We start from the raw sequence: 13,994 nt of genomic DNA, 5'->3' as shown, positions 1-13,994 counted from the left end.
ACAGCGCACATCGTTGTTATGCCTCAAAAAATAGGGGAAAGGTGCCTATATGAAAATGCGCTGATATGAACGATGTCGAAACGTAGAATAAAACAACACATATCTGCTCATATGAGCCTCGTTGTTTCATCGTGAGACGAGTCAGTATGAGCGGCTGAGCCACTTAGACATAGCGGCTGTGATCCTTACATATTGTGCTGTTAATTTATTACTGATTCTCGCTTTTCTTTAACTTCGCGAAAGTTAGTTTGCGCTTGTGATAAAACATTATTAGAGCAAACTGTGCTCGCATAAGCGCTCATTTAAAGGCCGTGTTGTTCTCTTGCAATAACGCGGATGCCATCGCTGACACCGTTGGTATATAACTAAGCGAGGCGGCTGTTTATGCTGCTGTACCGAATGTACCGTCTCTTGTTTCGGGTTTGACGCAGAGATAAAGAGTACCTCTCAGGAATTAAGAAATGTGTCAGCGTGCCAACACGTAAAACCCACCCATCTACGTTGCGAATACGACCGCCGCCTACTACGGGAACGGTGACGTACAGATGTTGGCACAGGCGTTGGGCACAGCGTTGTGTCCCCGCTTGCAGCTTATTGTGTACGCGGGATCGACGCGAAGAGTAGTTTATTTCAAATCGCTAAAGCTAGAACTGGACTATAAAAGCACTTTCCTTCATCCTAACTTGCGTACTTTTCAGTACAGGTCCGCCGGTAGCGGGTGCGCGAACTCGACGGCGCCAGGCCTAACCTCCGCTGAACAGGATCAACATGGCTCAAACTTATGTGCACGGATTGAGAGGGTCCAATCTTGTGCATTTCAACTTCGTAGGCATGTATTGACTCATTTTGAGCACGATTATTTATATATACCAACGAGGCGTTGCGGCTATCGCGTTATCGGTTCGACGGCCGATCGCGCGGGTTCGGTCGAATGATGGTCGGCACGCTGATTTTATCGGTGCCGTTGACAGAAAGCCCGTCGCAGTACAACTCGCGCTCGTCGGTTACGTCTTGTAGGCCTGGTAAAAATGGTCCCCGCGACACAGTGCTGCATGGTCGGCCAATCGTAAGCGTCCGCGTCTTGTCGGTCTCGTATCGACCCAGTGTTACCGCGTCTTGAACGAGTACGTGAAGTCGGGCACACGCTGCCACTACCAGCAAGCGAGACGACGCTGCAAGATATCTTCGTCAGCAACGTGTTTTTTAAGTGTGGTCGAAGCGTAACGCAGGGGTTTATCGATATTTGCTATTACAGCCATCAATGCAAGGCGGCAACTACGTGGTTCCCTGTGCAGTCTGGACGAAGCCCTCGGTGCTTTCTGTTAAAGCGGAGTGTCAGTCTTACGCTACGCACGTTTTCGGTACCGCACCGACGTCGAGCTACCAGTGAAGTTTCAACGAGGTACACCAGCACGAGTTTGCACTTGCAGTAGCGCGCGTGCGAGCGCATGTTTTTTCGGGCGTTTTCCGAGACGGGCCGCACGGCCGCGCGCGCGACCCTTCCAAACGTTTCGCGACTAATCCGCCAGGGCAGGGCGCATGCGCCGTAGCGCCGTGAAAAAAGGCGGATTGCACACGTCACGTGGTCGCAGAGACGTGCTCGTGCCACTGCTCGCGCGTTTCGTCGTCTTCTTCCACAGCTGGCGAAAACATTGCTGCTGACTCCATCTTGAAAGAGATCGTCTTACGCGAAGGACGGACGGGTTTTCTCGTTGGGTAACCATAGAAATGCTTGCGCATTTAAATGGCATAGGACTGCACGGCACAAGCAGCACAATCAGACCATAAGCTAGAGTAGCGTCTCCATAGGAGCTCCATTTTCAGCAGCAGCAAGGTCTTCGCGGCGAGGTATCTTGGCGTCGTGTTCACGAGAACGAAGTGACTGTCCGCCCGGCGTCTACGGCGAGCTGTGGCTTGTGTTGCTCTCTGCACAGCGGTCTGCTGAGCTCGACGTTGCCTGGTTGGAGCCGCGCGCGTAGCTCTACGATTCGCTTCTTCATCGGCGGTTCGTACCTTGCGAGGAGGCGGCACAACCTGTACCAAAGAGTAAAGACTGGTCTCGAGACTACGGGGCGCACATGTCACATCCCTTGTTGTTGTTGTTTCTATTAAGTATGTGGCTCCTACCCAATATTGGGGATTGACCATGAAAATCACTTGACCCTTGGCACGATACGATGCTGATGATGATGATTCATTGCATCCCAATTGAAACGGGGCGGTGACAAATACGTCACCTAGCCTGCTTGAGTTAATCGATCAGGTCTTGCAACATCCACCTTGGTTGCTTAGCAAATGGGTCGATGTATACATTCGGACCAGAAAGAAATGTATTCAACAGAGTCAAGAGAATGCCCTGTGTGACCGTCAGTAAAGACATTTTTTCTTCAATTTACACATCGGCACGCTTCCAGTGAAACATGGCTTCAAGAAAAGCGGTTTCTTCGTAGCCTGGACAGTCAAGTGCCTTCTTTGTAAAAAAGCCTGAAACTATCAGTCACATCTCCCTTGACTGTTGGCGTGCAATTTTTCACTGGGACATCCTACAGCGCACAATAAAGAAAGATCTCCCGTTAAATTCGCACTGAATACGCTATCTAGCAACCGACAAACACTGAAGGCGTGCCATATGATATGTTTTATGGTCTGAGTTTACCTAGTATGTGGAAGACCCGCATGGCTGTATAACTGAGCACGTCATATACCAACATTAAGACAGCATTTTTATCGAAATTATTCCATATATTGGAAATGTGTATGAGTTGCAAAACGAGCAGCCAGAATGGCTTCCCCTGTTGAATGAACTTATCGCACTGAAAACATTTCTAGACGCATAGCGTCACCCAACCTAGGCGATGCCTTTTCTTTTTTTTTTTATCAGAAACGTTTAATAATGTGTGTATATGCATCAATGTGCATGTTTTGTGCAACTGTATGTTGAGCCAAGATGATAATAAAGAAAAAAAAACGTGCTTGCTTAGTGGCTATGGTGTTGGGCTTAGTGATAAGCACAGTCTCGGGATCAAATCGCGGCCACGGAGCCGCATTCGAGGGTGGGCGAAAATGCGAAAACACCCGTGTACTTAGATTTAGGTGCACGTTAAAGAACCCCAGGTGGTCCAGATTATTCCGGAGTCCCCCCACTACGGCGTGCCTCGTGATCAGATCGTGGTTTCGGCATGTAAAACCCCAGAATCAGGTCTTGCAACATGTAACTGATGCATTCTGATAAATGTCGGGACACCTGGTGGATTAAATGCCAACCGCAATGCAAAGTTTGCACCTATTGACGCTACAAGGCGCGCATGTCACATCGTGTGAAAAGTGGCACGATACGATGATGCTGATTTGGTGCTGACTGTCACCGCCCGTTGAAACGGGGCGGTTGACAGTCACAAACCTGTTTGATTAATCAGATGTGCAATACATGTTTTTTATTCAAGCATTCTGTACACATCTCCTTACTTCTTTTTTTTTCCTCAGGGCTTTTTTACTTCCCTTGTACCGCTACCTATGCAGCTGCTACATGGCGTGCCACTTAGTGTAACCATATGCAAACTGCAACGCAAAATATGCACGTATCGACGCTACGGTGCGCGCATCTCGCATCACGTGACAAGTAGCACGATATGATTGATGATATGATGATTTATTGGCATAACCTTTGAAGCGGTTTAAAATTGTCGACTAGCCTGCTTGATTTAATCAGGCATACTATACATGGAGGAGCTGCTGGAGAGGATGGGAATAACAGTCGATTTAAGCAAAGACGGAGGAGATATCCTTGAAATTCTTTCGGCCCTTTATACGCAATGCCTCACGACTTCAAGTGTACCAGAGAACTGGAAGAATGCCCACATTATACGTAGGTCCATTAGCTTGCTTTTAGTACTGTATAAAATAGTCGCCAAGATAATTTCCGATAGAATTAGGGCAACACTTCAATCAACTAAGAGAACACGCTGGCTTCAGGCAGGGATATTCTGCAATGGATCCTATCCATGCCATCAATCAGGTAATCGAGAAATTTGCGGAGTACAATCATCCTCTCTATATGGCTTTCATAGATTATAAAAAGGCATTTGATTTCGTAGAGATAACAGCAGTCATAGAAGCATTGCGTAATCAAGGAGTACAGGAGGCATACGTGAATATCTTGGCAAATATATCTACAAAGATTGCACAGCTATCTTGTTCTCCAGCAAGAAAAATAGAAAGTTACCTATCAAGAAAGGGGTCAGGCAAGGAGATACAATTTCTCCAATGCTATTCACTACATGTTTAGAAGAAGTATTCAAGCCGTCAGATTAGGAAGGCTTATGAGTGAGGAACAATTAATGGCGAATATTTCAGCAACATTGTCCTATTCAGCAACAATGGGGACGAATTGCAACAAATGATTGAGAACCTTAACCGATAAAGTGTTGAAGGACTAATATGCAGAAGACAAAGATAATGCTCAATAGCCTGTCAAGCGAACAAGAATTCAGGAACGCCAGTCAGCCTCTAGAGTATGTAAAGGAGAACGTTTATCTAGGTCAATTACTCACAGGGGACCCTGATCATGAGAAGGAATTTTCCATAAGAATAAAATTGGGTTGGAGTGCATACGGCAGGCATTGCCAAATCCTCACTGGGAGATTACCACTGTCGTTGAAAAGAAAAGTGTGCAATCATGGCATTCTACCGGGGCTAACATATGGGGCAGAAACTTGGAGGTTAACAAGGAAGCTCGAGAACAAGTTAAGGACCGCACAAAGAGCGATGGAACGGAAAATGTGAGGCCTAACGTTAAGAGACAGGAAGAGAGCGGTGTGGATCGGAGAGCAAACGGGGCTAGCTGATATTCGAGCTGACATTACGAGAAAGAAAAGGAGATGGGCAGGCCATGTAATGCGTAGGGTAGATAACCAGTGGACCATTACGGTTACAAATTGGGTACAAAGAGAAGGGAAGTGCAGTCGAGAATGGCAGAAAACTAGGTAGGATGATGAAGTTGGAATCATCTAGCGCAAGACAGGGGCATTTGGAGATTGCAGGGAGAGGCCTTCGTCCTGCAGTGGACATAAGTATAGGCTGATTACGATGATTACGCATGTTATTTTCATTATATACTTTTTGTATACTTTCCCTTATCTTCGTTTTCTTCCTCAAACATTATCTGTTTATCTTGTATCTACATATGCCACTGCTGCATGGCATGCCACCTGGTGTAATAATGTGCAAATGCAATGAAAAGTGTGCACGTTTCGACGCTACACGACGCGCATCTCACATTGCGTGTCTCATCGCGCGCTAGGACAACATCGCCAACCGAAAGGGCTATTGGAATGAGCCCATAACAGCTTATACGCTGTAAAAAAAGAACCGGAAAGCTCGTCCTCGCGCATAGCTTTCTCTGCGAGCGTTTCCCCATAAAGATTACGATACGCTGCATGCAGTTGCCGGGAAGCGGCAACTGTGTGGCCGGTCTATGTACAGTGCCAGTCGGTGCGGCGATTTCGGCGAGTTCTGTCGTGCGCGCCGATGGAGGAAAAGTTCGACTTCTCAGTCAGCACCCGGCTCCTGTGGACGAACACACAAGTACGCCAACGAGGCCGAGGCGTCATCGGAGAGACGTCGCACATTCATCCACGTGGCACCTAAGCGTCCTTGAATTTTTATTGCGATAGCAATTATATGGACACTCAAAAGCAGATTTCTGCCGTCGGCGTCGCCGTCGCCGTGAGGTTCCGTATGACGTCAATGGAGATGAAATCGTCGCCGCGCGCCGCCGAACGCTGTATGTGCGAGTGAAAGGGCGCGAGGGACGCGCGCTTTCACGGAGAGTGAACGCACGGCGGAGAACAAACGCGCGTTCTGCGCTGTGCTCCCTTAAGGGCTGCAGAAGCAGACGTGTCTTTCCTCCTCTACAATCACCATATATGTAGAGTAAACGTGCCTTCTTCCGACGCGCGAAAGGCTGTGGGGGAGGGGGGGGGGAGGGGCAGGGAAGGGAGGCGACGTTTAGCTGCGGCACCAAGTGCCTATTTATATCAGAGGCTCCGGCAACAGTCACCAACGCCGCACGCATTTTGAGCGAACGCGGGCAAAACGCCGGCGGCGTCGACAACAGTTCTGCGTGTTGCCGGTGCTGCTGCATGTCCAAGTTTATACAGCTGATAAAGCTGCTATCATTACTCCGCAGAGCTCTCTTCAAATTTGCTATCGCAATTGATGCTTCGCCTTTCAGGTGAAACTGCGACAACTTTTTTTTCCTAGCATCTCCGACCACGCCACCAGATTTTGCGATTCATGAGTCATATATAAAATGGTTTCGTACAACGGCGTCGTGCTCAAGCTCGGCAGGACCCAGTTCAAGGCTACGTCACATTGGTCTATGATCAGGTGGTACCACAGCTTCGCTGGCCAACCACCTTCACAGCGGGGATTGGGGCCCAATTTTTAAATGTCTAAGCATTTATATGCTTACCCAGTGAGAAAACCGTCCGTCCGTCCGTCATGCGCAAGACGATCGCTTTCAAGATAGAGCCCCCCCGCAGCGAGCGACTGTATACCTTCGTACAAGATCGCTTCAACGCGAAGGAAGCGGCAAGAACACAGCGCTCACGGAGCTCTCAGAACAAGGCTCGTTTCGCAGATCGTTTTCAAGATACCGGCCCGCGCGTATCTCTATACCGGCGACAACACAACGCGCCAAGATATCAGAAGTCGGCACTCTCTGTCGGCATTGTACATCGCTTCCAAGATGGTATACGGGCCGCGCCGCCAAGCTTAGCCGCTACCGGAGCACGGTTGATCACGGTTCGCAATGGTTGGACGCGGATGGATAAGGCGCTATAGAGTGATAACGGCGTATGACGATCGGAACGTCATCAGCGCAGCAGGCGCCGCCACACGCAGTAGTTTGCCTGTCTCATCAGTTCACGTTGCGCCGCCTTCCGCAGGAGTTCGTGTCGCCGCGGCAGTGCCGCATTTACCGTAAGGGCGCCAAGACGACCGCAGCAGCTTACTAAAGAACGGAAAGGCCGAAATGCAGAATATCCGCGTCAGTACAGATTGCGCCATGAAACAACACAACGACCACTACGCAGAGCGGGGAACTACAGCAACACGCTTCCGAACAAAACAAACAAGATGAACGACGCCGTGTCGATATGCCGCTCGACGTTCCAGGGAATGTCGCGACGCAGAACAAGTGCGGGAAATACAAGCGCGGACATATTTCCTTCATTTGCTACATCTTCCTCGTAATTTCATCCCACGGTCACATCCGCTGCGGGCAATACTATAACACGAGTGAGTGAACGTTGCTTCTACTCGCCTCTTTTACGTCGTCTCAATGCAGGTCTCGCTTAACAGTTCTGTGCTGCACCCACGCTTCTCTATTTCGCGATTTCTTCGCGGCCGTTCTCGCAATTATGCGAAACACACCAGCATACGACCACGAAAGACCACGTCATTACTACGAAATGCTTACGCATCATTTAGATAACTCCCAGAGGATATTCTGCGTAGAACGTTAACAGCGGAACTGTCCTTAGTCGAGTGTGCGCCGGCCGTTGACGGCCGCACTCACACAGGACAGAGCCGGAGAGGTCACGTGACGCGCTCGCCGCGAGGAGGGAAGCCGACCAATCGGAACGCGCTCCGGGGAGGAGAAGGGGAGGCGCCGGGGTATAAAAGTCGGCGTCCGCAGGCGACGGCGGTACTAAGCGAGCTCCTCACGACTTAAGCAAGCTCTCGCAGGCGCTCACGTCGGGCAGCTTGCGCCAGCTTGCGCCACGCGCTCTTCGCACGATGGAGCCAAGCGGCCGCGAATGCGCAGCTTCGCTGTTCGACCATATTCATGGAGTGTAAGGTACGGTGATCTTTTCACCTGTTTTTTTTTTAACACGAAAGTGTTTTATGCCGGGTTTCACGACTGATTTCCGGCAACGGATGTGGCGTGCCACCATCTAGGAGCGGTGAAGCGAAGTACTGCATCGTGACACTAACGAGCGCCGACAGGGAGCGCTTCGATTGTCACAACGCAGCGGATGCTCCTTCGCGCTGTAGCCATCGAATAAAGAACCAAATGTAAACGGCTTCGTGACTGAAACACCCTGTATATACAGGGTGTTTCAGCGAACACTTTCAAAATTTAAGGTTGCCTGTGGCAGATAGCCCAATTCTATTTCATGAGCCGTTCTACTCGAAGAGGCGGACATTACTTGCACAAGAAATTGAAATGCATTATCAACCAATTAACAAGAATTCAATAATTACGTTTTTAACTAATTGCTTTATGGCCCAAATTGCAATTTACAAATTGTAGCCGTGGAGTTCGTAAGGCGGATCCACTTGAAATTAATTCTCATGATGACACCAGTTTCGAGATATTAATTCCCGAACTTTGCGGAGAAATGCAAGGAGGATTTAAAAAAAATGCATTTTAAAGAAAATCCTCCTTGGTCTGATGTCAATCCGTGGTAGCAGCGTGTAGTGACGGGGATCACTGGTCCTGCAAGGGGCGATGGCGAGAGGCTACGAGTAAGGCTCGATGTGCCGCTCGCTTGGGTGCTGTCGCTGCTGACACTTGTGGCACGATTTCTCCTCGACGAAGGGCCGCTCTCGTCGTTGGTGGAACGAAGACGTGCGAAGAAAAGCGTGGCGCCGCGCAAGACGGGCTGTGCGGCGATGATGGCTACGGGGTGGCGCCAGAGTAGCGCGCGTCGTCGTCTGTATGGAAACAAAGCGCTGCATGAGCGGAGGTCTGTCTGCGGCGGCTGCTGTGAATCGCGCCCACGCGTCCCCCCACGCGCTGCCTCTCGAGCCCGGCCGGACTCGGGCCCGCTCGTTAAAGGACCTTATAAGTCGGGACTTCGAACACACGCGAACGTTTTACATCGCATGGTTCAATGCATCCTGTGCCAAGCTGAAGTGACATGTGCAAAAAAAGATGGCTCTTTGTATATCTTAGCAGAGAAAATAGGAAAACAGATGAAGTTCTAAATGTTTCTTTCTTTTCCACAAAAACTAACATTGTTTCCACGTAAGGAAAAATAAATTATACAAAAAAACCACTCCTCAAACCATTTCATTGTTACCGCTTTTACGATTACACTATTACCAGTCTCGATACTGTTGTATTATTTTAGCGCTCTAAGGCAATGGGTGTCTCTACTTGTGCGTTTATTTTATGCTGTATGCTCATGAATTCGCCTGCTTATAAATGTATCGAAACAAATCCACAAGAACGCGTCTCAAGCCCCGAGCACGAAGATCGCACAAATCCACTGTAATACCCATCATATTTGCATGATAAATGACGTCATAGAACAATATCCTAGAAATCACGCAAGGTAAATGCGTGCGCACCAGCGGAAAAATAACAGCGCCGGCAATGGACCGGATCACTGATGTCCCCATGGGAGAAACAAAGATTTCGGTCTTTTATTGCTTGTATACTGCAGCTGATTAAACCTCGAGGAGGTGAGGCTGACAAATGCGGTAAAATCTGTGAGTAAAAAAAAAAAAGAATTTCTTTATTACAGGCCGGGCCTGGTCATGCATACGCGGGCCCTATAGTTATGTTACTGAGCCCGGGCCCGAGTCGGGCCCGGGCTCAGTAACAGAGGCCCGGGACGGGCCCGGATCTCGTAAAGCGGGCCCGGGCCGGGCCCGTGCAGTGCTCTAGCGTGCATACGAGGCACGGTGAAAGTGTGGTTATAAGTGCATTTCTCTAGTCTCTTGGTGCACTCGTTGTAGGTGCGCGAAGTAGCGGCGCAAGCCAAAACGCAGGCCATTGAAACGTCTTAATTAGGCTAATAATTATTATAGGGCACGTGAAAGCCGCCCTGTGAATAATTTCAAGCTAAGTCGCAATGGGTAATCGTTCAAGGTACCGTTTACAGCTTGGCTGTTCATTCACATCGTGGATCGGAGACAAACTATTTAAATCAGAGTCTGCGTCCATGTTGTGGTTCTAACGGCTCTCAAAATCGTGACTATTGTCAAACCGGACCTTGAATATCGCATTTTCGCTCTTGAAATATTTGCATTGGTCATATTGAGCTTAAAAGCTTCAGTTGCCGGTGGATCAATTCACGAAGGATGTTTTGCCGTCCTCCTTAATGAGACAGCTGAAAAAAATATTTGTCAAAAACTCACTAAAATTGGCAGAATGACTGCAGTGGTTATGTGCAATAACATCTAGCTTTATGCGTAACGACTTCGGCTCCGAGCGCAGTTCTAGACTGGTGACATTTGTTTGTATGAATACATTTGGTTGAAATGTACTGAAAAAGAGAAGAAAATTGAATTAAAATTAAAAAAAGTTGTCGCAGTTTCACCTGAAAGGCGAAGCATCAATTGCGATAGCAAATTTGTAAAGAGCTATACGGAGTAATGATAGTAGCTTTATCAGCTGTATAAACTTGGACATGCAGCAGCACCGGCAACACGCAGAACTGTTGTCGACGCCGTCGGCGTTTTGCCGGCGTTCGCACAAAATGCGTGCGGCGTTGGTGACTGTTGCCGGAGCCTCTGATATAAATAGGCACTTGGTGCCGCAGCTAAACGTCGCATCCCTTCCCTCCCCTTGCCCCCCCCCCCCCCAAGGCTTTTCGCGCGTCGGAAGAAGGCGCGTTTGCTCTACATATATGGTGATTGTCAAGGAGGAAAGAGACGCCTACTTCAGCAGCCCTTAAGGGAGCACGGCGCTGAACGCGCGTTTGTTCTCCGCCGTGCGTTCACTCCCCGTGAAAGTGCGCGTCCCTCGCGCCCTTTCACGCGCACATACAGCGTTCGGCGGCGCGTGGCGACGATTTCATCTTCATTGACGTCATACGGAACCTCACGGCGACGCCGACGGCAGAAATCTTCTTTGGAGTGTCCATCTAATTGCTATCGCAATAAAACACCGCCCAAGTACTCCGTACAGATGGTTAACCAGCGAAGCTGAAACATGCGGCCCCGGTGTTTAGCAGTGTGTTTAAACCCGATGCTGTATTGAAGCGTTTCTCAATTATTGGTTACATGTTTGTGTTTCTAGTGGAACGCAAGCGCCAATGGCGGGCGGATGCTGCTAATCACGACGCCGAACTAACTCGAGATATCGAACGCATGCGACAACGGCGAGCCGAGGAGCCGGCGTTGCGGGCAGAGCAGGTACGACGCAAAGAACGACGTCACTAACGGCGCTACCAATGGCGCGCGCGCTTGGGTGCGACGTAGAGAACGACGTAACTGACGGCGCAGCCAATGGAGATGTTTATCGAAACATGGGACGAACGTTTTTTTTTTTTTTCGTTGCGCCTAGCCATATACAGCTTTCGCTGTAAAAGAATATGGATGATATGATAAGTGGTTCTTGAGGGAAAGGGAAAGGTTGGCGCTATCTTCTGCAGCCCTTGAGGGAGCACGGCTCAGCGCCAAATATGGTTGTTCCCTGTTTCATAGGAATTCGTAGAACACGAAAGTGAAACGGGCCTTCACAGAAGCTGTTGCTTGTTTGCTTCATGAACTCACGGTCCGCGCCAGCGAAAGGCGCACGATTTGCGGGACGGTGACCGTGTTACATGTTTGCTTCGCGCGTGGCGTCCTATTGGCGAATGGAGAAGAGAGCCTACATGCAAGCGCCTACATAGGCCACTTATAACTTGGTCTCGCCGTGATTTGCAGACGTGAACAAGGTCAAGCATTTTATTGATGACAAATGCTTGAAATCTGGGGTGTTTTCGAAACTGAAAAGAAACGACGAGAACGAAAGTTACAGCATCAAAGACAGAAAGAACTTAATGCCTCATCATCGTACGACGCCGCTAGATCGGTGATGAAATTGTTCAGCTTCGACGGCTGCTCTCGTCAGCGCTCCTGGTTAGCAGCGATGATCGACTGTGTTGTCTTCGCTGACTGATTACCTACTGGATTCTAGCATCAAAAGTAGTTTCGTGCTAGTCACAAGCAGACACACGGCTTCCATCGTCACCACCTGCTACAAAATGGCGCCTGAATTGAACGGCTCGCTTTTCGTCGTCTGCTGCCGCGCGCTGCTCGACAAAATCGCACTGGGCTCCACCGTCGGTCGATCTCCGCTGTGGCACGGTCGCGCGCACTCGTGTCGTGTTCGCCGCAAGGAGGATTAAAAAAAAAATGCTGGAGTGGAGCTGCCGTCTCAGAAGTGAAGCCGGACCGCCGCCATCTTACCATAGGCAAGCAATAACGTTAGGAAATACCGGGGAATATACGAAGCACGTTCTTCCCACTCCGTGCTGTTTTTAGGTGGATAATTTAGCCGTGCAGATATCGTTGTATGTCTTCCTTTCTGTCACTGGTTTCAGAAGAAAGCCTTTAAAGTTATTTTCAAATTTTATGCCACATAATGATATTAATACACAGACAATTAATTAAAGGTAATATTTTAAGCGAAAGGTTCGAGCTTTTAATTTCAAATTAGCCTAGCATTTGCAATAACTGACCAAAAGGACGTGAGCTGCTAGCAGATTTCAGCTGTCACGGCCCTCTTTCAGAGTGGAAGTATGGGCAAACTGTGGCTTCACCTGTGCTGGTAAGAAACTGCGGGGACTGCCACTCCAGCATTTTTTTAAATATCCTCCTTGCCTCAGACGCTGCTGAGGTCCCGGGGTCCTGGTCCCCCCACCTCACGCCACCCCGCCCCCTCGTAAACGCATATGAGATCGCCCACGCGGCGGCGGATGCCGTGGCCGCCGGCAACTCGGCGCGGCATGCGCAGGCCGTCTCCCCTCCACTCCTTCGCGCTGTCTTCTTTCATCTCCCGCTGCACTCCGCGTTCGCTTTCATCTTTCGCTGGGCTCGTTCGCTCGGTTACGAGGTACAACAACGCCGAGGTACGCAGACGCTTGTTGCAGGAACGGGCGCCTAAAAAGCTGCGCTCTAAGACACTCGCCACACTTGAGGTCCGGTTCAAGTTTACTTAGCGTCCGGGCAAGAAGGAAAGAAGGAAGCAAGAGAAAGGCAGAAGGCAGGGAGGTTAACCAGAATAACGTCCGGTTGGCTACCCTACACCGGGGGAAAGGGAAGAGGGAACACAAAGATGACAGGGAGAGAGAGGAGGGAAGGAAAGAAGGGAAATGAGCGGTTAGTTCGCTGACGCGTGTGTTAGTGCACTAATAGTCACAGACGTTGACACAAGCCCGTCGTCCTCAAGAAGCACAAAAGTGCCTTCACCGTTTCATGGGCCGACGAGCGATGGGGGCGGTGTTCCAGCGTCCGGGCAAGAAACCGTGCAAGACTCGCAGCGTGGCCAAATGCAAGGAAAAAGTGCACGGAAAAGCTAAGGGAGAAGCGGAGGAAGAAGAGGCCAGAGTAAAACAGGTGTTCTGGCGGACGGCCGGCTGTCTGCTTTCATTCCAATATACAGGGTGTCCCAGCTAAAGGTAGCCAATCTTTTAAAAACGACGGAGCGTGCTAGGCGGCTCAAACCAACTCAGTGGTGTTGAGGATCGCGTGTCCTAGTCAGCGGTATTTTTTTAGTTTTGAAAAGTCAATTAGTATAAACTAATCGCCGAACTTTTTTAAAAATATTGGCTTCACCAAGAAAGTGCCAATACGGAAGTTGTGGATCATATTTAAATATGGCCGACTGAACTGATTGCAGCTAAGTACCACTGATTCTTGTAATTGCCACGTGATAGCGCCACTATTTCAGCGCTCCCCCAGACGATCCATCAAGAAACGAAATTCGCACATCTGTACAGCGGTTTCGGGACGGGCGTGGTGTTTCAGGTGGCCGCAAGGTACGCGCCAGCAACTCTCGCAAGCTAGCAAGATATGATCGCAAACGAAAAGAAGAACATGACAATTTCATTTTCCTTCCCGATTAAACAGTTCTGCGGTCAACATTTACTCAAGCCGGGACCGGGGAGGTTTAGGATTGGGCGAGAGGGACGTGGCAGGCGGCGCGCCCACATAAAGGTTCCCGCGGAGGGGGGGGGGGGGGGACAGCACTTGCCCCTCTCCCCCCCGCCCCC

The sequence above is a fragment of the Dermacentor silvarum genome, chromosome 5 (assembly GCF_013339745.2).
Source record: "Dermacentor silvarum isolate Dsil-2018 chromosome 5, BIME_Dsil_1.4, whole genome shotgun sequence".
Lineage (NCBI taxonomy): Eukaryota > Metazoa > Arthropoda > Arachnida > Ixodida > Ixodidae > Dermacentor > Dermacentor silvarum.
This window is presented reverse-complemented; position numbering follows the sequence as displayed.